General features: G+C 36.1%; 1 pseudogene; it reads right to left on the bottom strand.

Annotated features, from left to right (window-relative positions):
- Positions 1-24,767: 24,767 nt before the first annotated feature.
- On the bottom strand, positions 24,768-25,943 carry LOC114705484 (annotated as a pseudogene).
- Positions 25,944-26,183: the final 240 nt, after the last annotated feature.

Raw genomic sequence — 26,183 nt, 5'->3', positions numbered from 1 at the left:
ATGGACATCTAACTGAAATTGTCAAATACTGAGGGAGACAGAGCCTCAACTGACCATCTTGTTACCAAATGAAATTTCAAGTCCTAGGATTGGATTACATCCAATTTAGTTGTTGGCTAAATGGGTTCTATGGGAACCCCAAATGATCCAGGCTGTAGCTAGAGTTTTCCTGTGTTCCAGCCTGCTGGTGGTCAGGACAAATCTCTCTCACCTGCCAGTCCCAAAGCACTTGGACCCAAGTAAACACACAGAGGCTTATATCATTTATGAACTGTATGGCCATTTGCTCAAGCTTATTACTGAACTAGCTCTTACATTTAAATTAACCCATAATTCTTATTTATGTTTAGCTACATGGCTTGGTACTTCTTCCAAGTTCTGCCTTTCACATCTTGCTTCTCATGGCAGTGGCTGGCAGAGTCTCTGGATTCAGCCCTCCTGTTCCCAGAATTCTCCTCTTCTTTGTCCAAACTAAAACTTCCTGCCTGACTACTGGCCAAGTAGCACTTTATTTTATTAACCAATCAGAGCAACACATTCACAACATACGGATATCTACAGCACTTTCCCTTTTCTTTTCTTTTTTTTTTCAAAAAAGGAAGGTTTTAACTTTAATATAGTAAATGTTACATATAAGAAAACAATTATCAAGCAAGATTTATAGTTATAATAATATCTAGTCTATTTGTATTTTGGTAAAATTAAAGAAGATATCCTAATCTATCCTATATTTTGTAAGTCTAAGGTTTTATATCTAACTTATCTTTTATCATAACTAAGGAAAATTATAACTATCTAGTCTTCAACTACATCAAAGACCCTCAGAAGGATATAATATTACCTGAGAAATGGGAGAAGGAAAACAAGCAACTTTTGGACGTCCTGCGAGAGTAAGATAGACAGCTGGCAGTCTGGACAGTCATTCCAAAGTTCCTCTATAAAGTTGGGGCATGTTTTTTCAGCCCACAGGTCTAGAGTCTCTCAGTCACTTCTCTCTGTGTCCTATAGAATGTCTGGCAGTTTCCTCTGTGAAACAGAAACCTGAAGGACCATTTTGCCAAGCAAAGTTGGTCACCTTCTTATGGGTCCTGCATGTCCAGTTGATGAAGTAGTCCAGGCAAGAACAGTTTCTTGCCCAAATGGCTATTTTTTGCCAAAGAAGAATATAAACTCCATATGGAGTGTCGACAGTGCCCATCCTCTCTCTCTGAAGTAAATTACTGCTGCCAGGAGCAGACATGCCTCACTGTCCAGAAAGTCTAAATTTTTAAAAATATTTAAATGCCATATTCTGTAGGACTTTGAAGTGTTTGAAGATTAGCTACCTAATTTAATTATATCTATGTATACCTAGATAACATTACTGTAAGTTTGAATATCATAGAAGACTAATTATTAATCTATTTTTAGTTATCCATTATAATTTCAAATGAGCTGCACAAACATAATACCTTAAACAAGAGTAGAAATATACACACAGTATAACAAAATTAACTTTAAATTTGTATAAATAAACTAAAATCCATAGCAATGTAAAACATTTCAAACAAATTGTTGTTCTTTAAAAGTAGGTTCAACAATCTACCCTTTTATCCTATCATATTTATAATCCTATATATCTATATCATATCTCTCTTTCTTTTTTTAGAAAGATATTGACTATGACCAATAACAATTTGTAACCAACAACCTAAACAAAGACAAACATCCATAATATATTTTTGGGGGAATGTGGGCATAGTTTCTCAGACTACTTCCTCCTGGATGAGGGCACTATATTCTTATGGGGACACAAAGGAAATTTTAGGATTATGGAAGAGTCCGTGAGGCTGTATTGTCTGAGACAATTTCCTTGAAACCATCTTGGATGTTGGATCATCTGGGCCATGATGTCATTGAAGACCTTTCAGGGGGTATTGGCTGGTCAAACCTGATGTATCTTAATCTGGAACAAATCCATAGCCTCTCGCTTTCTGTTGGAAACAAAAGCAGAGTCTCCTTTCTAAAACAACATATCCTTGGATCCAAATTTTGAAGTCAAGGTACCTTTAAATTATACATATTGTTTTAATTGAGCAGTCCTTATAATTGAATATTTTTGTGCAGTTAAAAATCCCAAATACAACACAATCCAGAGTTTCTCTGTGATATCCATCTTTACATGGCTTATTTTTTATATTACTTTTATTTTTTGTTTAAAGACTTTATTTTTTAAAACTATCTATTTTTTATATTACTGCATATATTACTTTTTTTTCTCTCTTCCAAGCCTATGTACATTTTTATACACATTGTAAATGATTTAAAGCTTTGTTCCATCTGAATCTGTCTTATTGTGAATCTATTGCTTTAAACTGCAGTGGTTAGTACTGAATGACTCTGCTCACCTCAGCTTTCCAACATGGTGATGATACACCTACCGCCAGCTTCAGAGGAACTATGCTCACTGCTGGACTCTGGGAGGCAGTAGGTCTATGCTCTATCAAAGCAGCATGTAAGCCCCAAAACCTTTTTTCTTTCTTTCTTTAGTTTTTTAAAACTAGCAATAACTATATCCACCATGCAGCATAGTGTGCAGCTTGGAGACAACCTCTGTGTAATGTGGCATAGGTCAAGCCTACACAATATGAACCCACCATAGAGTAGCTCAAGCCTGCAGGCTGCCACTAACTTGATAGAGACAACTAGGAAACTGTTTTTAGCTCTGTTTTATAATCTTATTTCTCTGGTTTTAGGTGGAAATTCTTGCTCCATGTTTTGGCACCATTTGTAGCTGGAGTTATCAACAGCCCCCCCTCCCCAGAGCCCATAGCCACTCAGACCCGAATAAACACACAGATGTTTATCTTATTTAAACTCTTTGTCCTAATGGCTCAGGCTTCTTGCTATCTAGTTCTTATATCTTAAATTAACCCATTTCTATAAATCTATACCTTGCCATGTGGCTTGTGGCTTACCGGTATCTGTACATCTTGCTTCTCATGGTGGCAGTTGGCAGCATCTCCTGACTCAGCCCTCCTATTCCCAGAATTCTCCTCTTTCTTTGTCCTACCTATACTTCCTGCCTAGCTACTGGCCAATCAGCACTTTATTTATTAACCAATCAGAGCAATGCATTCACGGCATACAGACATCCATAGCACCAGGCTGTTGCTAAGACTATAGGTTGTTCTCTACAAACTGAGGGCAAGGCCTCATTGCTGAAGACAATATCTACCTAACTCTTTGAACATGGAGAGGTCTAGATGCTGCCTATATAGAACCTTCACCCCTATGTTCTTGTGCCTTTGGTATAGAAATGTACTACTGTGCAAGCTACCAAAATAGAAACATAAACACCAACCCAACCACAGACCCATGGATCAATAACAGTGTTCGGCCTGCAAGATATGCTAGTGCAATGGTAGCACAAATCTTCTGGGTGTAACAAACCAATATCTGATATGACTTAAGGCCAATTCCAAGAGTTGTAATTCATACCCAGCACTACTTAGGTGGCCAAGAACGTGAGAGTAAATAGTGCAGAGGCATAGGATAAAACCAAATACTGTTCTTAAAAACAAACAACAAAAACTCAAGTAAAACAATAAAATGAATCCTAATGACATTGTGCTACATTCATAGGTAAGTTCCTTCTTTGGCCATCATAAGAGGAACTTCCACTTGCACATGGGAACATGGAGTTAGGAAAGGAAAGGGAGGATACAATAAGTGTAATATAAAAAATGTAAAACCTAATTTTAAAAATGATTTGTTCCTTTAACATTTTTGCCACTATTGTATCAATATATCTTTCAGGCAGGTTTCTTTTGTAGGTAACTTAGTCTGTAGCTGTGTGATACTTATGTTTACTTTTCTCCCCTAGTAGTATGTAAAGTACTTTCTATTCCATGAATTTTAGTCAGTAAAAGTGGAGCATCTAGATAGGCACCAACTCAAAATTCTTTATGGTTTTAGTTGACCTAAGCGAACAATATCTTCAGTAATAGTGTCTTAATGCCAGGTTGCAGAGGGTAACCAATAGCCTTGGCAATATTTTGTGATCTTTGGTAGTTTTCAAGTGGCCCCTTCAACTATATATAACTCATTCTTATCACTATAGGTTTTATTTGGTGCCATGTAATGTCCAGTTGTGGCAGTATCTTTTCCTATTATGTGGTGAATCCTTTTAATTCTTTTTGTATGTTATATGTTGCATTTGTTTATGTTGCAGAATATTTCTTTAGCTAAGTAATGTAGAGATTTTGTTTTGTTTTGTTTTTGTTTTTGTTTTCTCTTTGGGTGCCTACCCAAATAAATACAGGGAGACTTATTCTTACTTATGAATGCCTAGCCTTAGCTTGGCTTGTTTCTAGCCAGCTTTTCTAACTTAAATTATCCCAATTATCTTTAACTACATTTTGTCTCTGTCCTTTGTACCTCTCTTTATTCTATATATCTTTGATTCCTTCTTTGTGGCTGACTGTGTGACTGTGTGGCTGACAACAGGCATCCTCCTCTTTTTCCCCTTTTCTCTCTCCTCCACTCTTCCCTAGATTTCTCTTCCTACTCATTCTATCTGCCTACCAGCCCCACCTATTTCTCTCTGTGGCCTAGCTTTTGACTGTTTAGCTCTTTAATAGACAAATCAGGTGTTTTAGGCAGACAAATTAACACAGTTTTACAGAGTTAAACAAATGCAACATAAAAGAATGCAACCTATGTTTGTATCATTAAACAGGTATTCCACAGCACAAACAAATGTAACACATCTTAAACTAATATTCAACAACAAAGTAAAAATGTGTTTCATTTATGCTGTAGAATAATTACTTAACTATGAAAAAATGTGTTTCATTTGTTTGTGCTGCATTTGTTTGCTATATAAAGATTTGTTACATTTGCTTACTGAATATTTGTTTAATTATGTAATGAAGGGTTGAATTTGTTTTACCTTGCCTGCCTAAGGCACCTGATTGGTCTAATAAAAATCTGACTCGCCAATAGCTGGGCAGTAGAGGGATAAGAAGGGCTCATAGGCAGGGAAAATAAGTAGGAGGAGTAATTGAGTAATCTAGGATCAGGAGAGACTAGGGAAAAAGAGTGGGAGATGCCAGGGCCCAGCCAGCTAAGCAACCACCAGCCAGCCAGACACAGAGGAAGCAGGAATGTAGGACATACAGAATGAAAGAAAGGCAAGAAGCCCTAAGGTAAAATGCAGATGAAGAGAAACAGGTTAAAATAAGTTATAAGTGTGAGTTGAATAAGCCTAATCTAAGGCTAACCATTCATAACTAATAATAAGTCTCCATGTCATGATTTGGGGTTGGTGACCCAGGAAAGTCTGCTACACAGTAGCTGATTTCAATATTACATTTCAAATGTTTTTACTGTTAATTGTCCTTCTCCATAGTCAGTGCCTTTTCCATTCCCCTCCAATTTTATCCTCCTATTCTAGTTTTACCTTTTTCTCTTCATAATACTGTACTATATTTCTGCTTCCTTGGAATATCCATGCCTTTTCCTCCACACTAGTCCCTAAGTAGCTTCATAATCTCTATAGTTATTCTGATTGAAACACATGCATTGAAAGCTTAAGAGCTAATATCTTTATATGAGAGAAAATGCAAGATTTGTGTTTTGGTGTGTGGATTACCACATGCAGAATGATTGTTTCTAGAGATGTCCAATGTTACTAGAATAAAAGTGATCAATTGTCAGATGGATATACTATGTAGCTATGATTCATAAGTAGAGACATATATTTAGGAGTTGTTACCTTATAATGATATATTAATGTATAAACCTTGAACATATTTCAATTAAAGTAAGTTGAAAAACGTGAAGAAACACCATGAAGAGGACTGTGAATCTTGTAATAAATTTTGTGAGAATATTTAAGTTCACCAAATGAGAAATAAAAGATATATCTGAATAATTAGAACAAAAATAATGTGCTGTCCTAAAAGCCAGAGACAAAAATCTATCCATAAAGTTACTATGTTAAACAAATTTAAATACTAGTGACAACTCAATAAGGATATCACTGAAGATAAACTATTAATTTAGCCATCTAATAATTCTGAGAATCTTATTATAATTGTAATTACAATGATTGTAAGAAAGAAAAGAAATGAATTGGAGCTGAATTATCTTTTTGAAGAGTTTAATATTAAGTATATGATAAAAATGAGTTCAAGATAGAGAAAGAATAGAGTGACAGATTATTTTTATTATTGGATAATTACACGGGAATATATTTTTAAATAATATTTTTAAGAAAAATATAATGCTATTTTAAGAACAATTGTATTCTATCTTTAAAACACGATTATAAAATTAGTTACTTGGAACAGTAAGAAATATTGTTACTAGTCTGGAAATTATTTTAAAAGCTCTTAGAATTAAGGTGCTTACAGAACCATATGCTTTCTGGAGGTTTGAAGTAGAAACTTTTTGCATGCTTTTCATAACTTCTGTAGTCTACCTGCATCCCTTGACTCCTTAGCACCAGTAACTGCTTCTCTCCTGCTATTTTGCAATCATCATATCTTTCTTTTTGACTCTCTTTCTTCTTTGTCTGCTAAGGACTAACGTGATTACATTGTGTCCACTCAGATTAAAGAAAAAAATCTGTTATTTTATCAAATTCTCAAGGACATCTCTATTAGCAGTTTTTCATATGAGATAACATATTACAAGATTCTAGAGATTAAAATGCAAACGTCTTTGAGGGATGCATTATTTTGCCCACCACTATGGGAGATAAATAATGAATTCTTTGTTTTTATGAGGCAAAAAGTGTGGGAGGCCAGCTCCCACTTTTTCTTCAGGGTACTCTTGAGGAGAGAGGAATGAGAAACGTTAGATAGAAATATAGTGGGAAGAGAAACAGACAGAAACAGAGGATAACTTCGGGAGGGCCTGGATCAATATCCATCAGCCCCTTTTGTCTCTTCTAAAGGGCTTTTTATAGGAATGCCAAGGGGCGGAGCAAAAGACCTCCCCGTAGCACAGCCAAACATGGACCCTTCCAATCACCTGGTCACTATGCACGTGGTCAAGCCTTCCTCTAATGTAGTCCTGCTGGCTAAAGCAAGCTCAGATCTCACTAGGAAACCTCTGTAGACCTCCACAATAAGTCACAAAAGCAAAGCAATAGGCAGATAAAGTGATGTAGCAGTGAAAGACTTTGGAAATACTCTTTTAAATGCATTAATTTCCACAATTCAGTAGATGGAAAGAATTTCTGTTGATAGTGAAAATGGGATTAGAGACATTTGGGATAGTCAGAAGTGAGAAAAAATAGTCATTTAAGAGGTTATGAATGTGAATGAAATAGGACAATAAAATGTAATCACTTACACTGAATATGCAATTGAAACATAATTTTGTGATTTTCTTTATATTTCACTGCATGTAAACTAAATATTCTATTATTTTGAGTTGTAATTTTACAGAGTGATTGAGCGAATACAGAGATGGGTGAAAAAGCTAAGATTAAAAAAAAGTTATTAAAATATTTTGACATTGGAAATTGAACTTTCAGTGGATGGTAAGTATTGAAAACTGATAATATTTTTGAGTTAGATATCCTTATTGGATCAAACTTTATTCTGAGATATTTGGTATTGTAACTCAACTAGAAAACTAGTCAATGGTAGTGCTATAAGTGAATTCTATATTTGAATTTATGAAGATATTGCAGTTATTCTTGATTCTAGAAAGGGTGTGATGATACCCTTTACACCAGTGTCCCTCATCCTTCCTAATGCTGCAACCTTTTTTTTATCATTCCTTATGTTGTGGTAACCCCCCAACCATACAATTATTTTCTTTACTACCAAAATTGTAATTTCACTGCTGTTATGAGTTATATGTAAATGTCCAATAGGCAGAATACCAAAGGGTTTGCCACCCACAGCTTGAGAACTATTGCTTTATAATTTAATGTTAAGTAGATAGGAAAAGTACAAATTGAAAATATGTAATTTCACTAAGAATATATATATATATACATATATATATATATATATCCAGAAGTCAATAAAAATAAAGTTAAAATGAAAATCAGATACAATCTGACATTATTGACAAGAACAGAGAAGAATAACGGGAGCTCATTAGGGTATGACATATAGACTATACGATGTTTGGAAGTGATTAAGCTAAGAAGGAAAGAATGGATTGGATTAGCAATAAAAAGAAATAGAACTACTAATATCCATTTTAATGCAATACCATGTGGTACAAAAGACTGTGGGAGGATTACCTTTTACCATTTAAAGCAGTTGCAATTACTAGATTCACAAATTGAATAAAGTATATGAAAAATTATTAAGTGCTCATTTGATATCTTCCTGTGGCAATATTTTAAATTTTGTATTTAAAAGTGGTATTCCATATTGTTTTTAATCTATCATCATGAATGATATTGATCTATGATGACTTAACTCTTTAAGTATATATATATATATACATATATATGCTATTTAATATATATATATTGTAATACCTATTTATCTCAATGAAATTGACTGTTCTAAAATAGTAATACCATTATGAACTGATCTAAAGTATTTATTGCAAATGCCCTTTTTGCTATTAAAATAAGCCTCTAAGATTCCATGCCCCCTGTTTTAATTAAAATAAGATAAGTCTAGTTCATATTTTAAAATCACTGCATGTGTAAAAGCAAAACATCAATTATATTGTATATGAATCTCAGTAATACTGGTAGATGTTAGGACCATGTATATATGATGTTGAGTATTAAATTCTGAGTTCTTTTGTGTGTTTTGTTAACATTTTGTTAGTCTAGCTTTCTAATTTGCTGCAATATTTTAAATATCCCTGAATAGTTTTCATCAAATACAGAGAAAATAAGTCTTCTCCATCAAAAGTTTATTGTTTTCTTTTAAAAACATTGTGTCTTTCAAAAATTATATATTTAAAGTCAAATCATTTTATTATTTTTTCTGATTTTATAATATTTAATCTGTATATGCCTCAATCAAAGTTACACATCTATTTTTTTGTGTTTCTTTTTTTTGTTATTGTAGTTTCAAATAATACAGTTTATTTTGAGCAGGTATATTATCCAACTTAAGACACAGCTATACTTACAAACTAAATGAAAACATGATGTAAAGCCCTCTTAAAATACTTGAAATTTCTCAGTGGTGAATCAAATTCATTATTTTGATTTGCTACTTTTCAAGAGAACGTATGTTCCAAGAGCTACTATTTATCACTTCTATCAAAATAGTTCTTAGTCAATAAAACTGTGACATCTATAATTCATTTCCTGTGTTTTGCATAGCATTTTGGGAAAACTATTTGCACAACTTTCTGAATCTGTGAAATATGGAAATAATTTCATCTAAAACATAGGACATTAAATGCTAAATGAGATGACATTTGTAAAGACCAATCATATTAAGTTCTCCAAATTATGTTTATCATGATTATTAATAACTACATAATAAAAACACTCCTAGTAGATTCTAGAATTACTTTCATCAATGTATTTCTCAAAGGTTTGTCAAAGGGAGACTATTCTTTATTCTTGAGGATGGCACAATAGGTATGTGAATAAATCGTATAAAAGCCAACCTAATCAAAAATTCTATCACAAAACTTATAAACAATAAGCAATTTCAGCATTGTGGCTCTATATAGAATCACCTTGCCTCAATCAATAGCTTTTCTATTCACCAACAATAAATAATCAGAGAGGAGATCATGGATGTACTCCTGTTCATAATAACCTCAAAGGAAGTTAAATATCTAGGCATAAATTTAACCAAGGAAATTAAGAATCTCTACAACAAGAACTTTAACCTGTCAACAAAGAGAGAAAGACAGAAGAAAATGGAATGAAATCCCATGCTAATGTATTTGGTAGAATTAATATTGTTAAAATAACATTTTACCAAAAGCCAGTTACTGATTTGATAAAATTCCAATCAAAATAAACATCTCATTCTTCATATAAATAGGAAAAATACTATCTTAAAATTTCCATGAATCCACAAAAAACTGCATATTGCCAAAATAATCCTGAGCACAAAGAACAATGCAATATATCTCTGGATATAATACAGAGCCATAGTAATAAAAACAATATAGTACTGGTGCAAAAATAGACTAATGGAATAAAATCAAACTTAGAAAAATGCAAGTATGCAACTTTAGCTATTTAGTATTTGAAAAGATGTCAAAAACATACACTGTAGAAAAGAAAGTATCTTCACCAAATGGTGTTGGGAAAACTGGGTGGCCATATGGGGAAGAATAAAAGTAGACCCTAAGTATCTCCCTGAACATTCATCAAACACCTAAATGTGAAAGCTCAAATACTGAAACTGCTGGAAGAAAAAAAAAAAAAAACGTAGACAGTATCCTACATGATGTAGGTGTAGGAAAAGATTTTCTGAATAGGATTCCATTTGCCTAAGAATTAAGACCACAATTGAAAAGTAGGACCTCATAAAAATAAAGAGCTAAAGAAGTATTTAATTGCATGGAGAGAAACCCAATAGAACGAGGAGAATCTTTGTCATCTAAACATCTCATATAAGATAAATATTCAGAACTTATAAGAAAATAAAAAGAGTCAATGAACAAACTAACCATTTAAAAAATGGTACTGGAACCTGAGCAGAGAGTTCTCAAAAGAAGAAAGAAAATGGTTAAGAAATATCTCAAAAAAATGTTCATTATCTCCAGAAGTTAGCAAAATGTACATAAAAACAACTTTGAGATTTTACCTTACCCCAGTCAAAATGGCTGTCAAAGATCAACAAAACACCCAACAAATGTTGGGAGGGATGTGGGGGGAAAGGGAACACTCACACACTATTGGTGGGACTGCAAAGTGATACAGTCACTCTAGAAATCAGTGTGGGAAATTCAAAAAAATGAGAAATGAATCTGCTATGTGACTCTGCTTGACTCAAGCACCTACTCCACAAATATTTGCTCAACCATGGTCATTGCTGCTGTATTCACATTAGCTAGGAAATAGAAACAATGTAATCATCCTTCAATTGAAAAATGGATAATGAAATGTCCTATAATACCCTATAGAATTATATTCAGTTGTTAAAGAAACATGAAATTATGAAATGTGCAGGTAAATCAAAGTAAGTAGAAAGGATAATATTGAGAGAAATGACTCAGAGCCTGAAAGACAAACATCACATGTACTCTCTCACTTGAGGCTCCTAGTCTCAAATCTTCAGATGTGATCACAATTCCTAAAGTAACTGTAAAGACAAGGGAATTAATATGGAACCATGCTGGTAGAGGGAGGGGTTAGGGAAAATAGAAAGAGGAATAGCAAGGTGCAAATGATTTCACAGACAAAATGGAAAAAAATGAGGGTGGAGGGATAGGGAGGTAAATACAAGAAAATCACTTAGAAGGGTAAAATAACAGGATGTTTGAACAAGTCTAAAGGAATTGTACTATTAACTATAGATTTAAAAATACCCATAGTACAGCTGGGCGGTGGTGGCGCACGCCTTTAATCCCAGCACTCGGGAGGCAGAGCCAGGCGGATCTCTGTGAGTTCGAGGCCAGCCTGGGCTACCAAGTGAGTTCCAGGAAAGGCGCAAAGCTACACAGAGAAACGCTGTCTCAAAAAACCAAAAAAAAAAAAAAAAAAAAAAAAAAATACCCATAGTACAAGTACGTTTATATATATGTATATATATATACATATATACTTTAAATGAAATTTATCACCAGGTATTATAATGCTTCCTCCACAAGCCAAAGATCTGTTTAAAACAATCCCAACACATGGAATGAGAAATGCGCTGAATTTTTGTTAGGGATGTCCAAAGGACTCTCAAAACTGTATGCCCTATTGCTATTGTCCTTTGTTGTCCCCAAGAGATCTACTGCTAAAGACAAAGGACCCAGAAGTTCCCGAGCTGGAACTGACCCAAAAGCTTTCACTCTGAGTACTAGCTTTTATGATTCTAGAAGATTCAATGGAAGCCTTCAAAGGCGGGAAGCAACCAACAGTTCTACTCAGGTATTATTCATATGAACCATAACAATGACCAGCATGGCATAATGACCCTAGGGGCATCATACCTTGGTGAGGACAATAATTAGCTCCCTAACAGGAATCAAGGCTCATTAAACAGGGAAATGGTGCATAATCCTGGAAACCTAGCCAACAACCAAGGGCTAGTTAACTCATGGGTCTTGGAGGAGAACTTGTAACTAACATTTTACTAAGCCAATATAATCTCTAACAATGTTTTGAATATAAGATATTATACCCAGAGATAAGTGTAGTCCTCATATTTCCCAAGGAAACTTCTTTTAGCTACAGATTACAATTAATCAAAATGCAGAGTTGAGAAGCCTTTCCCAACTGATACATCTACAACACTAACTCCTGAATTTAAGGCTTAGTGATCATTACAGAACATGGAGCAGAAAGACTGTATGAGCCAGAGGAATATCAAGTTTGCTGTGAGGTTGTGTTTCCTCAAAATGTCTGAAACTATACCCATAAGTCTCATCACCACAACTGCCTAAACATAAAGCGAACAATTAGAGAAACCAATAGACATTTGAACATGCACAGGGAAAGGCAGCAAATGTAGTACACAAAGCAACTACAGACAACTAAGAAATGCTGAGAGCTGAGGAAAGTGATTTCCAAGGGAGGAGGACAGCAATTGGTTATCCAATATCAGATGATCAGTCCTGAAAACATACACATACAAGTAGCATTTATCAAACTGTACATAAGAATGCACGCACGCACGCACGCACACACACACACACACACACACACACACACACACACACAACACACAGTAACTAGTGGATCTCTATTTGGACTTCAGACCTCCTTAATAAGAAGGAAATCATGCTTAGTCCTGGAAACCTAGACAACAGGACAACAGCAAGGACTAGTTAACTCATGGATCTTGGAGGAGAACCTACTCTATGATTTTTCTAAACAAACACAATTTTATATATATATATATATATATATATATATATATATGTATATATATATACATATATATATGTATATATATATATGGAGAAAAAGGAAGGAAAATGATATAATTACATTATAATGGAAACAAAAGGATAATAAAAAAAGCCCACCTAAAGTTCTGATATTGTAACTGTACTGTATTTAATTTTTTGTATTACCTAAATTCATCATAATATCTTAGATTTATTCAGTTAATGAGAATTACTTTTAAATCCATGTTTAGATAAAGACTTGAACATTCAACAAGTAGTATCCCTAGATGTTTGGCTAACAGATTGCACAGAAACCTTCTCCTAAGTACAGTACAACTACCTCAGCTCATTTTAAGTGTAAATTTTATCCTCCTGGCATAGTATGCACTTATAAGTGCAACTACAGGTATTACCTGACGCATTCAATAAAATTATATTTATATTAGAGCGTATAACACACACTTGAGTGTATGGTGTACTCTTTTTATTTATAGGTCTGAAGAGTTTTGCCAGTGAAAATTATAGTCTCCATTATAGGTGGATGACTTTTGGAAGAAATTTTAATCTTCAAGTACAATAGGGACAATATTATTAGACACTTAAGAAAAATAAATTTTAGTTGAAAAATCGAATTTTGGTGGCTAACTAGTATTATCTGATCTCCTAAATTATAAAAATTGAATTTCAACTTTCAGGATTATTTTCCTGATTAATGCTGAAAATTCTACATCTAAAACTAAAGAAATTAACTTGGTATCATGGTACAAACATACTATCACAGAAATATGGAGGTATAGGAAAGATGATAAAGAGCTCAAGGACACCCTTAGCTATATAGTGAGGTTTTGGCTATCCTGTGGTAATTAATACTGTTTCTAAACCTTCTCCAGCCTCACTGCTGCCCGCAAAAGAAACAAACAGAATCAAGAGAGGCAATCTGAAAGATATTTACTGTTAACTCTCTCCATTATTGGAAAAGGCTTTTAAAAAGACAATAGCAGAAAGTTACATTATTTGTTTGTTCCTTGAATTGAGAGTGTATGACAAAATTTATTTATTATATTTTAAGATTATTTTAAATCATTCATTCCTGTAAAATGTCATAATTTCTTTTTAAAGTATCATTTCCTTAGAATTATTAAACTTTTGAAACTGTGATTATTTCCCTAAATTCCAATGAAGTAATTACTGTTGGCTAATATTTCAGAGATGTTTTTTAATGTGTATTTTTGAAAATGGGTATTTAGAGCTCATGCTACTATTTTATTACTGGACATGAACATTGAAAAGTGCTTATTAGATAATAACAAACGTGAGTTTGTATAAGTATGTATATATGTTTTCTGACTACATCAATTTAAATGTAGGAAAGACTTGCTTTGACTAGTGATTTTAGAGGCTGTAGTCTATGTTCTCTTCTGTAGGCTTTAGGTCTGTGGCAAGCTAGAGTCATCATAACAAAACAGTAAAGTGCAAAAGTCAGCATGCTTCATGAGAGCTAGGAAGGAAATAAAAAGAGGGATGGGAGAAAAGCCAGGAAGAAACTGTACCTTTTACTTATTTATTTTTGTTTGCTTATTATTTTCCTTTTATTTTATTTTACAGTACCATTCAGTTCTACATATCAGCCACAGATTCCCTTGTTCACCCCCCTCCTGCCCCCCTTTCCCCAGCCCATCCCCCATTCCCAACTCCTCCAGAGCAAATCCTCCCCCAAGGACTGAGATCTACATGATGGTATTATTTGCCATGCAGAGGCTTCTAAATTTCATAAGTTCCCATGTATTAATTGTTGTCCTTAGCTATAGTACTACTGATGTTCTGTATAGAATGTCTTTTCCTGTGTCAGTGAGTTCAAAACTATTGTCCACTTTCTCTTCTATCTGATTCATTGTACCTAGCCTTCTGTTGAGTTTCTTGATCCATACAGAACTATAGTAATAAAAACAGCATAGTATTAGCATAAAAACAAACATGTTGATCAGTTAACAGAATTGAAGCTCTAGATATAAGTCCATACATATATAGACACATGATTTTTTATAAAGAAGTCAGACATTTTGAGAATAGGGATGATAATTCTTCCAGGACTACTTTTATTATTTGGGATTGCTTTAGCTGTCCTATGGTTTTTGTTTGCATTTTTGTAGGTTTGCATTCTTACTTGTGGTTTGTATTTCATTAAATTATAATTTTTCTTTGTTTCTGTTTAGAACCCCTTGGCTGTGCTTATTCCTCACCTCAATTTCAACTTTGCTTCAAATATCTTTCTACAAGCTACAGGAATGTAGTGAGAATTCAGCTGAATATAGTAAAACTATACCTGGAGAATCAAGGAATTTTTCTGGAGGAAAATCAAATCTCAAGGAGTATTGGGTGTTATTTGGCTTTTAATACATTAGCTGTTTCCTGCTATGAACTTCCTGTGTGCTCTCATAATTGGATCATTTCTTGGGCATAGACATTTAAAGTACTTGGATAAGGTCATGAAGACATGGTCTTCTGCCTCCAGGTTTCTTGCTCCCCTTTTAGCATTTCAATTGGATATCTGCCTTTGGTAAATATCCCCTTTAGCAAGCATCCAAGGACAAGTGACAGGTAGAATAGCTAGACAGACCACCTGCTAGGTACCTAAGGCCCCTGAATTAAGGTAAACACCCTTACTGAAACACACCCTGTCTCCCAGGGCAAGTGCCTATCTCCTAGGTGCATAGCTTTGTTTCCTGTGCAAATGAAGCTCAGACCTTCCTTCTCTCACAGCCTAAGTGGAATTCTAGAGCAAGTGACTCAGAATAAAAGGTTTTTTTTTTGCATACCAGGTGCAGTGAAGCCATGAGGCAGTTTGCCTAGCACCAAACAGATTTGCCCAGCAGGACTAGAAGGCAGCAGGGCAGAGTTCACAGATTGTAGGGCTATTGAGACCAGGTCACAGGAAGAGGAACAGGAAGGAACAAGGATGGAGAAGAACAAAGATGAAGAATGAGGATGGAAATGGAAAAGAACTTAGAGTTATGAGAGGACAGGAGGAGAAGGGACAGAGGAGAACTAGATTGGAGGAGAAGTAGATTAGAGGACAAGAACTAGAAAGACAAAATGGAAGATGAGGAAGAGCCAGATGGGTAAGAACTAGGTGGGTAAGAATGAGATGAGAAAGATCAAGATAGAGCAGACTGACATGAAAGAATTAAAATAGCTTTCCAAAGTGGCTGTACAAGTTTGTATTCCCTCCAACAGTGGAGGAATGTTCCCTTTGCTCCACATTCTCTCCAAAATAAGTTATCTTCAGTGTTTTTGATCTTAGCCATTCTGACGGGTGTAAGATGGTATTTCAGAGACATTTTGATTTGCATTTCCCTGATCACTAAGGATGTTGAGCAATTCCTTAAATGTCTTTCAGCCATTTGAGCTTCTTCTGTTGAGAATTCTCTGTTTAGCTCTATAGCCCATTTTTTAATCGGACTGTTGTGTATTTTGATGTCTAATTTATTGAGTTCCTTATATGTTCTGGATATCAGTCCTCTGTCAGATGTGGGGTTGGTGAAGGTCTTTTCCCCTTATATAGGCTGTCATTTTGTCTTGTTGACCATGTTCTTTGCCCTACAAAAGCTTCTCAGTTTCAAGAGGTCTCATTTACTAATTATTTCTCTCAGTGTCTGTGCTACTGGTATATATTTAGAAAGTAATCTCCGCTGCCAATGCATTCAAGACTAACTACTTCCTACTTTCTCTTCTATCAGGTTCAGAGTAACTGTATTTATATTGAGGTCTTTGATCCACTTGGACTTAAGTTTTGTGCATGGTAACAGATATGGATCTATTTGCAGTCTTCTACATGTTGATATCTAGTTATGCCAGCACCATTTGTTGAAGATGCTTTCTTTTTCCATTGTGTAGGTTGAGAGAGTGCCTGAACTGACCTGTTCTGGTGATCGGATGGCTGAACATCCTGGCTGTCATGATAGAACTCTCATGCAGAGATCTACTGCTGAGCCCAGGTGGAGCTCCAGGAAACCAATCAGCAAGAGAGAGGAGGGATTGTATGAGTGAGAGATGTTGAGTCCATGGTTGGAGGAAGCACAGGGACAAATAGCCAAACTAGTGGAAGTACATGAACTGTGAACCAATGACGGAGGAACCCCCATGGAACCGGGCCAGGCCCTCTTGATAAGTGAGACAGTTGATTAGTTTGAGCTGTTTAGGAGGCCCTCAGGCAGTGGAGTCATGACCTGTCCTTGGTGCATGGGCTGGCTTTTTGGAGCCTGGGGCTATGCTGGGACGCTTTGCTCAGCCTTGGTGTAGGGAGGAGGGGACTGGACCTGCCTCAGCTGAGTCTACCAGGCTGGACTGACTCCCCAGGGGAGACCCTGCCTTGGAGGGGGGCGGGGCTGGGGTTGGGAGGAGGGAGGACAGGGGAATCTGTGGCTGATATGTGAAATTAAGTTAATTATAAAATAAAAATATTTAAAGAAAATAAAGAAAAAAGTATTAAGATAGCACATAGAGGGACAGGAACTAAGTAAGAGAACAGATTAGAAGCAATGTAGAGACAGAATTGACTCAGAAAAATAAAGTGAATGAACTAAAGAGTTTCATGTACATAGATTTATTTGCAATCCTTAAGATTAGACTTCTCAGCTGGTTGATAGAATCTCCCACAAATCCTGGGAGAGAGCTATCGAGGGGCTGGATCACAGTAGTCCTTGACAATATGCTTTATTTCAGTATTTTATTGTTGGATATGATTGTCTTTTTGGCTGTTTTTCACACTGAAAGTCTTTTTTTCTCTTTCACTTATGGCACATAGTGTTGTTGGCTACAATAGCCTACATGGGCAATTGTTGTCTTTTAGAAGTTAGAGTGCATTGCTCCAGGATCTTCTGAATTTTAGAGTTTCAACTAAGAAATCTGATGTTACTCTTATTGGTTTTCCTTTATTTGAAAATTGCTTCTTTGTTATGTTTTTTATTATTCTGTGTTTTTTTTCTTACAACTCTTAATAATTTTCTTTGTTTTTGTATGTTTAAAGTTTTAACTATAATATATCTTGGGAAATTTTTGTTCTGGTCTTATCAGGTTGGTGTTCTGTGTTCTTCTTGAATCTTTATGTATATGTCTTTTGTAGTTTAGGAAGTTTTTTTCTATGATCTTATAAAATACATGGTCTAGACTTTGATCTGGAAATATACTCAATTTTCTATGCTTATAATTTATTTATGTATCTAATTTATGTATGTGTTATTTATATTTGAATGAAAATAAATTTTTTCATAAAATACATCTTGATTACTATTTTCCCTCCTCCATCTCCTCCCAGATATTTTCTACCTCTCCATCCACTCACATCCACACCTTTTCTTTCTCTTATTAGAAAATAAGCAGATATATAACAATAATAATATTAAATTTTAATAATAAAAATACATTAAGGTAAAATAAAATAAAAGCAAACAAATAATAAAGGACAAAAGAAACAGAAAAAAGAGTGCCAAATAAGCACAAAAATTTATGTAGATTATAGAGACACATATACTTTTAAACACAAAAATCCTATAAAAACACACAACCAGAAACCATAACATATAAGCTAAAGATCAGTAAATTAAAAAAAAAAATTGATCAGACTACGTATTAATAGACAAAAAAAAAAACCTCCAAAGATATCATTAAGTTTGTTTTGTGTTGGACATTTATTTCTGTGCAGGGAGCCTGTCCTTAAGTATGATTTGTACATCCAGAAAGACATTATTGGAGAACACTAATTTTTCCTTGGTGCACAGTTATTTATTGGAGATAGCTTCTGGGTTAGGGAATGGGTCCTTATATCCACCTCATATCTCAATGCTTGGACCCCATGTAGGCCCTGTGCATACTGCTATAGTCTCTGAGTTAGTTTGTATGTGAGTCCTGCTGAGTTTAGAAGACTTTGTTTCCTTGATGTTATCCATCCCCCCTGGAGCTTACAATTGTTCTGCTTCCTTTTCATCAAAGTTCCTTGAAGCCTGAAAGAGAGATTTGCTTTAACCATCCATTTAGAATTCAGTGTTTCCAGATTTTTCAATCTCTGCATATAGTCTATTTATTGGTCTGTATATATGTTCCCATCTACTGTATACACACACACACACACACACACACACACACACACACACACACACACAATTCTCTGATGATGGCTAAGCAATACTGACCTATGAGCATAACATAATGCTTTTTTTTTTTTGTTTGTTTGTTTGTTTGTTTATTGAGACAGGGTTTCTCTTTATAGCTTTGCGCCTTTCCTGGAACTCACTTGGTAGCCCAGGCTGGCCTCGAACTCACAGAGATCCACCTGGTTCTGCCTCCCGAGTGCTGGGATTAAAGGCGTGCGCCACCGCCGCCCAGCTATAACATAACGTTTTAAGGAGTCATTTTATTGTTATGTTTATTTGAGCAGAACTACTGTATTTGGTTTTACCCTAGGGTCATGGCCTAGCTAATCTCACATTCTTGTTTGCTAAACAGTGTCAGATATGGGTTTCCCTCTCACAGAATGAACCTTAAATCCAATCAGCTAATGGTACAATTTTGTTTCATGATTGCACCAGTATATGTTACATGTAAGTCACCATTTTAGATGAAAGATTTGTAGCTAGCTTGGTGTTTATCTTTCTCCTCTTGTATCATGTAGAGTATATTCTAGCACCATGAACCAGGGGTGAAGGCTCTAGGTAAGTATCAGCATGACTTCCTCTTGTTCAACTGTTATATAGGCATTGTCATCAGCAATAGGGCACTACATTAGTTTGTGGAGAGCTCCCAATATCATTGATAATAGCCTGGGTTTTTTGGATTTCTACAGGGTCTCTTTGGCTAAAAAATCAATTAGATGTAACCCATTTCTGGCACTGGACATTTTATTTGGTGCTGCAAGATATCTAGTTGGGCTTTGTCTCCCCCATTGTTTGGTGATTCCATTTAGATTTCTTTCATATATGTGCATATTTTCAGAATCTTCTACTCTATTAGGTTTCCATATGACCCCTCAAATGTTCCTTAATTTTAGTTGCTCACCACTTCATTTCCTCCCTTAACTAGTTGTTCTCTCTCCTTCCCCATTTGATCCTCCAATTCCTGAGGGAGGCCATTTCCCCCAAAGTACTCTTGAGCTGGGAGAAATGAGGAATTTCTAGATGGAAGTATAGAGGGGAGAGAGAGAGAGAGAGAGAGAGAGAGAGAGAGAGAGAGAGAGAGAGAGAGAGAGAGAGAGTTAGAAAGCACAGGATAGCCTCAGGAGGGCCTGGGTTCAAACCCAGCAGCCCCCTCTGTCTCTACTAAAGGGCTTTTAAAGGAATGCCAAGGGGTGGAGCAAAAGACCTCCCCCCAGCCCAACCAACTATAAACCATCCTAAACACCAGGTGACCCTGGTCCAGGAATCCCCTAATGCACCCTTGCTGTGTAAAGCAAGCTCAGATCTCACTAGGAAACCTTTGTGAGCTCCCATAAATTTCAGTTCCCCCATCCATCCATAACCCCTTAACTCTTTATTCTAATTTCCTTTCATTGTGAGATTACCCACTCCCCAGTTCCCTACACTCTAACTAATCTCTGTGTTTATACAGATTATAGTCTGTTTATGAAGGACATGACAGCTAATGACTACTTGTAAGTAAATACATACCATATTTGTTTCTTTGGTCTTTTTTTTGGGGGGGGGGTTGAGACAGGGTTTCTCAGTGTAACTTTGTGCCTTTCTTGGAACTCACTTGGTAGCCCAGGCTGTCCTCGAACTCATATAGATCTACCTAGTTCTGCCTCCCGAGTGCTGGAATTAAAGGCGCGCACCACCACCGCCTGGCTTCTTTGGTCTTTTGAAGGTGTTCTCCATTTCTACATGTTCCTTTCCTATACTTTAAGTTTTCATATTTTTTTCTTATTTAATCTATTTCTTCTAATTTATCTATCTTCTCTTGATTCATTGTTCTTGTAAGGCTTCCTGTTGAGTTATGTAATTATGATGCTGAATTTTCAATTTCATCTTCATTTCAGCTTGTGTTTTCTTTCAATGTTTCTATTTGTTTATTGATTTTGCTTCTCAAATCCTGCATTATCTTCCTCATTTCTTTCAGCTGTGTATCTTCATTTTGTTAGACATCACTCAAGAATTTATTTTTATCCTTTTGGGTCTTTCTTTAAATTCCATGAATTTGTGAATACTTTTTTATTCTTTTAAACTTTATGTCTGGGTGGTTATCTGGATAGTTCTTCTTAGACACTACTTCTACAGGCTAGGGGCCTTGATGGAAGACATGCTGTCTTGGCCATTAATGTTTTTGTTTTTGACATTTGATTTATGCATGTAGACTTGTTCCTATGGTATTGTGTTTGATGTGATAATCTGCCTTTCCTTAGATTGTACCAGTACAGGAGCTGCATGGCTTTAGCTAGGCCAGGTAAACCTAGTAGATGAGTTGTTTAACCCGACCAGGCAAAAATGTCTCCTAATCCACAAGTTTGGAGCTAGACTTGTGATATAGAGCTGACAGTGGATCGATGGATGGGACATGGAAGAAATAGTCCAACATTCAAATGTACGCTGATCTGGACCTAGGTCTGTGGTGTGGAGATAGCCACAGGTGGGAGGTTGGAGGATGGGGGAAGGACAGAAGATGGGAAAGGGAAGAAAGAGTTTAACAGGCAAAAGTGTCTCATAAATAAAAGAGGGTTTCTGGTTGAGGCTGGAGTGAGGGATGTTGGGTTGCAGATAAAGGTGGGGAGAGAATTTAAGGGATAGGGAAGAAGTTACCTGCTATGGATATTGCTCTATATAAATAAAACACTGATGGCCAGTGACCAGGCAGGAAGTAGGTGGGACAAGGAGAGAGGAGAATTCTGGGAAGCAGAAGGCTGAGGAGGGAGACACTGCAGCCACCGCCAGGAGAAGCAGCATGTAAAGACTCTGGTAAGCCACCAGCCACGTGGCAAGGTATAGATTTATAAAAATGGGTTAATTTAAGATAAAAGAACAGTTAGCAAGAAGCCTGCCACAGCCATACAGTTTATAAGTGATATAAGCGTCTGAGTGGGACTGCGGGGCTTGGGGAACCTGGAGAGAAGCCCTCCAGCAACAGTTACCTACTCAGCAAACATAGCTAGGGATTGTAGGTCCAGAACTAGGCTCCTGGGTTTGCAGATGGTGGTGTGTAGGGGGAAGGGCAGGGAAATGGAAAAAAAGAACTTAGCTGGCAAAGACATTGGAGAACCAGGCATGATCATAGGCTACAGGTCTTGAACTAGGAATGTGGGTATGGAGATAGTTAAAGATGGGGAGTGGTGATGCGGGGAAATGGAAGCAACTTACCTGGCTCACAAATAAAGATGGTTGAGGAGTTCATAGGCCATGGCTCCGGAACTGTGCTTAGGAGTTTGCAGATCTCCTCTTTTTTTTTTTTTTTTTTTTTCTTAACAAGAGAGCTCATCCTGTCTTAGAACTTCTTCCATGCACTATCTTCAGTTGTGTGGCCACTGACAATCCCATTAGGCTCTATGGACTAATTCCAAATGCATTGTCACAGAGAGGGTCCTTGTTAAACCTGGGAGGTCCTAAAACAAAACAAAATGCCATGAATGTTAGAAAGGGACTTGTAGTGGGGGGCTGTATTGACAAAAGTGAGTAGGAGACAAATGACAATGGAAGGAAAGTCATCAAAATGCACTGGAGAAAAGCATGAAATTGTCAAAGAACCAAGTTTTTAGAAAGAGAATAATTATATGACTATATATATATATATATATATATATATATATATATATATCAGGTGATGTTTTTGGCAATGATTCTGTTTGTGTGTGAATGGATGGAACTAGAAACAGTCATCTTGAGTTAGCTAATCCAGACCCAGAAAGATAAATAAATATCACTGTTTTCTCTAACATGTAGAATTTAGTTTTTAAGCTTTACATACAATGTGTCTCATTTGGAATAGCAACACAAATTAAGAAACTAATAAGGGGCCATGAGGGAGCAGGAGCTCTTTTGAGCAAGTGGAGATAGAATAAGTTATGAAGGGAAGAAATGATTCAACAATGTTTAAAGGGGGTGGTAGATGTTATAGAAGGGACTACAGGAATGGATACTAACAGTAAAAGCATTTTACAAAAACCCATATGGAAACCTACTACAGTAGAAGGTAAATTAAAATATATACATATCCATATATAAAATGTGTTTGAATGGGGTTGCTCTATAATGGGGAGCATGCTACTAAACAAAAAGCCCTTTACCAGGAATGAGGTATCGCTTTTTAGCTTTTTGCTAATGGGGCCCCATAGACTCCATAACCATTTTAGGCTATTAATGTTGCTCTTGATTACTATCTCTAGAAATCGTCAGTAAAACCTTATTGAGGATTCCACATACTTGAACCATGGAACATGGAGTCATCAAGCAGGTACTCACCTACAAGTTTTGTCCTTACTGGCTAGTGTTTACAGAGCAGAAAGGTCCTGTTTATAATACAAGGTAAGAAAAGTAAGCCTCAATATATCCAGTTGTGAACTCCATTTAGTAGCTGCAGAATCTGCAGTTATGTCATTTTGGTTAATTACACATCTGTAATAAATTTAAACATGAAAAACTACTGCCTGTGATTAATATTTTGAAAGGATGAAAGAAAACCCATATATATCATAATAAGACTTTTTCTTAGATAATTTGGTAAGTTTGATGGAAGTAATATTGATTTAATATTTTCTTTTTTTTGGGGGGGGTGTTCAAATGAGTGACTTTTATTCCTGTGCCCTGAAAAGCTGTGTGTAGGGAGAGACTAAACTAAGGAAGTGACTAGATCAATGTGCTTGGGACTTGGAATTTTAAAAGCAGAACAGACCAGGCATCCACCAGTTTGCTCAGACACAGCAGACTTAGTGATCCTGTATTAAAAAGACTGTTAAACTGGGAGATGAAATACATCCACCACCCTTTAGTAGAGGGCAGTATAAATATTTTATACCCCAAGCTATTGGCAGCAGTTTCAATGTGATCAAGGTAAATGTGGAATGGAGATGTTCTTAACACAGCTAGGACTCAATAAATCGAACATACTAAAATCATGATTACATTTTGAAAGAAAATGCAAAAAAAAAAAAAAAACCCAAATAGGAACTTTTGAGATCTTTTTCATTTGAAAGTAATCTTAATGCTATTAAATTCACAAATATGCTAATTTTTATTTCCCAATCCTAATTATCTAAAACAGACATTGCAAACATACAGATATCTATTCTCTCCACATATCAGCGCCCATTCATCATGGTTTTGGAAATGGGGAGAATAGATTCCCCTTGAAGTGCAAGTCAGCAGGTGTTTCTTTACAGTTAACGTTAACAAAATTCATACAAAATAGTAATTAACAATGATCTTCTTTACTTGTTAACTCACAAGGAAACACCTTCAAAACTGCATTTTTTGTTAAAGTTTCTGTACTAAAATGTAGAAAAACTGAACTATACAAATTGAAAAGTTAAAAATTCCTTATTTTTTATTCCTGGTACCACTACCACAATTTACAGGGCAATATACCTGATGTAATGAAAAGAAAAAGAAAAGCTACAACAGATAAAAGACCTCAGGAATGTACATCTGATTGAGACTACGTTGCATGAATCAATAGCTGCACTTTTTTGCAAACTGTGGCTATGACAGTCCTGAACAAGAAGGGTTTCCTGTTTAAGCTACAGTAACTTTTCTGACTATGGATCATCGCTCCTTCTGTGGCAGATTTTTACAGTTCCTCTAATGAATTTATGATGACTGTCTCAAAGTAACCTGCAGCTTTCCTGACAACTCCTCGGCGCTCTCTCTCCTGCTAAGAACTGTAGCCCTTTTCTGCTTTTTTTTAAACCTTCTGCTACCATATCCACTACTTCCACCACCAGATCCATAGCCACCACCATGGGGACTGCCTGAGCTTCTTCCACCAAAACTGTGCCCTTTCATGGGCCCATAATTTGATTGCTGTTGTCCACTATAATTTCCAAAGTCATTATAGTTTCCACCACCACAATAGTTACCTCCACCAAAATTTCCTCCTTCATTGTAACCATCATATCCTCCACCACCACCATATCCACCACCTTGGTTTCCGTATCCTGGTCCACCACCACCATACCCTCCTCTACTACTGTAACCAGGGCCACCACCATAGCTGCCACCATCATCTCCAAATCAATTATATCCACCATCACCACCTCCATAGCTACCTCTGCTGCCACCACCTCCACCACCATAGCCTCCTCTTCCACCAAAGTTTCCTCCACGACCCATAAAGTTGCCAGATCCACCTCCACGACCTCTCTGTGATCCAGCAGACTGCATATCTTGTTTAGAAAGGGCCTTTTCACTTCACAATTATGCCCATTAATAGTGTGGTATTTCTGAACAACAATTTTATCAACTGTGTCATGATCATCAAAAGTTACAAAAGCAAATCCTCTCTTTTTTCCACTCTGCCTGTCTTCCATAACTTCTATGGTTTCAATCTTGCCATACTTTTCAAAGTAGTCTCTCAGATTATGTTCTTCTGTGTCTTCTTTAATACCACCAACAAAAATTTTCTTCACGGTTAAATGGGCACCAGGCTTTACAGAATCCTCTCTAGAAACAGCTCTCTTTGGTTCCACCACACGCCCATCAACCTTGTGTGGCCGAGCACACATTGCTCTTCAACACAAGAGTAGGTCACAAAACCAAAGTCCCTGGAACATTTTGTTTGGGGATCTCTCATTACCACACAGTCTGTAAGTGTGCCCTATTTCACAAAATGTTCTCTCAAGCTATTATCAATGGTTTCAAGGCTCAGACCACCAATAAACAGCTTCCTCAACCGTTCTGGTTCTTTGGATCATGGCCCTCCTCCCCGCAGCAGCTGCGATGGCCGGAGTCAGGCTGGGGGTGACCGGGCAGCGGTTTTATCTCCATTTTGAGACCAGACTCGCCTCTTCCAACTCGAGTTCAATTTAATATTTTAATATTTAATATTTTCTTTGCTATCATACAGCTAGTATCTTTCTTTCCTTTTCATCATCCCTAGTATTTTGATCCTGAGCATACAATTTTCTACTATCAGGTCAATTAGAGTAATTTCTTTTCAGTTAATAGTGAACTAGCAATTCCTAACTGTATACAAGTTTGCTCATTTTAATTTCAAAATACTTTACT

The sequence above is a fragment of the Peromyscus leucopus genome, chromosome X (genome assembly GCF_004664715.2).
Source record: "Peromyscus leucopus breed LL Stock chromosome X, UCI_PerLeu_2.1, whole genome shotgun sequence".
Lineage (NCBI taxonomy): Eukaryota > Metazoa > Chordata > Mammalia > Rodentia > Cricetidae > Peromyscus > Peromyscus leucopus.
Note: the sequence above shows the minus strand (reverse complement) of the source record. Positions and strands in the feature narration are given on the sequence as shown.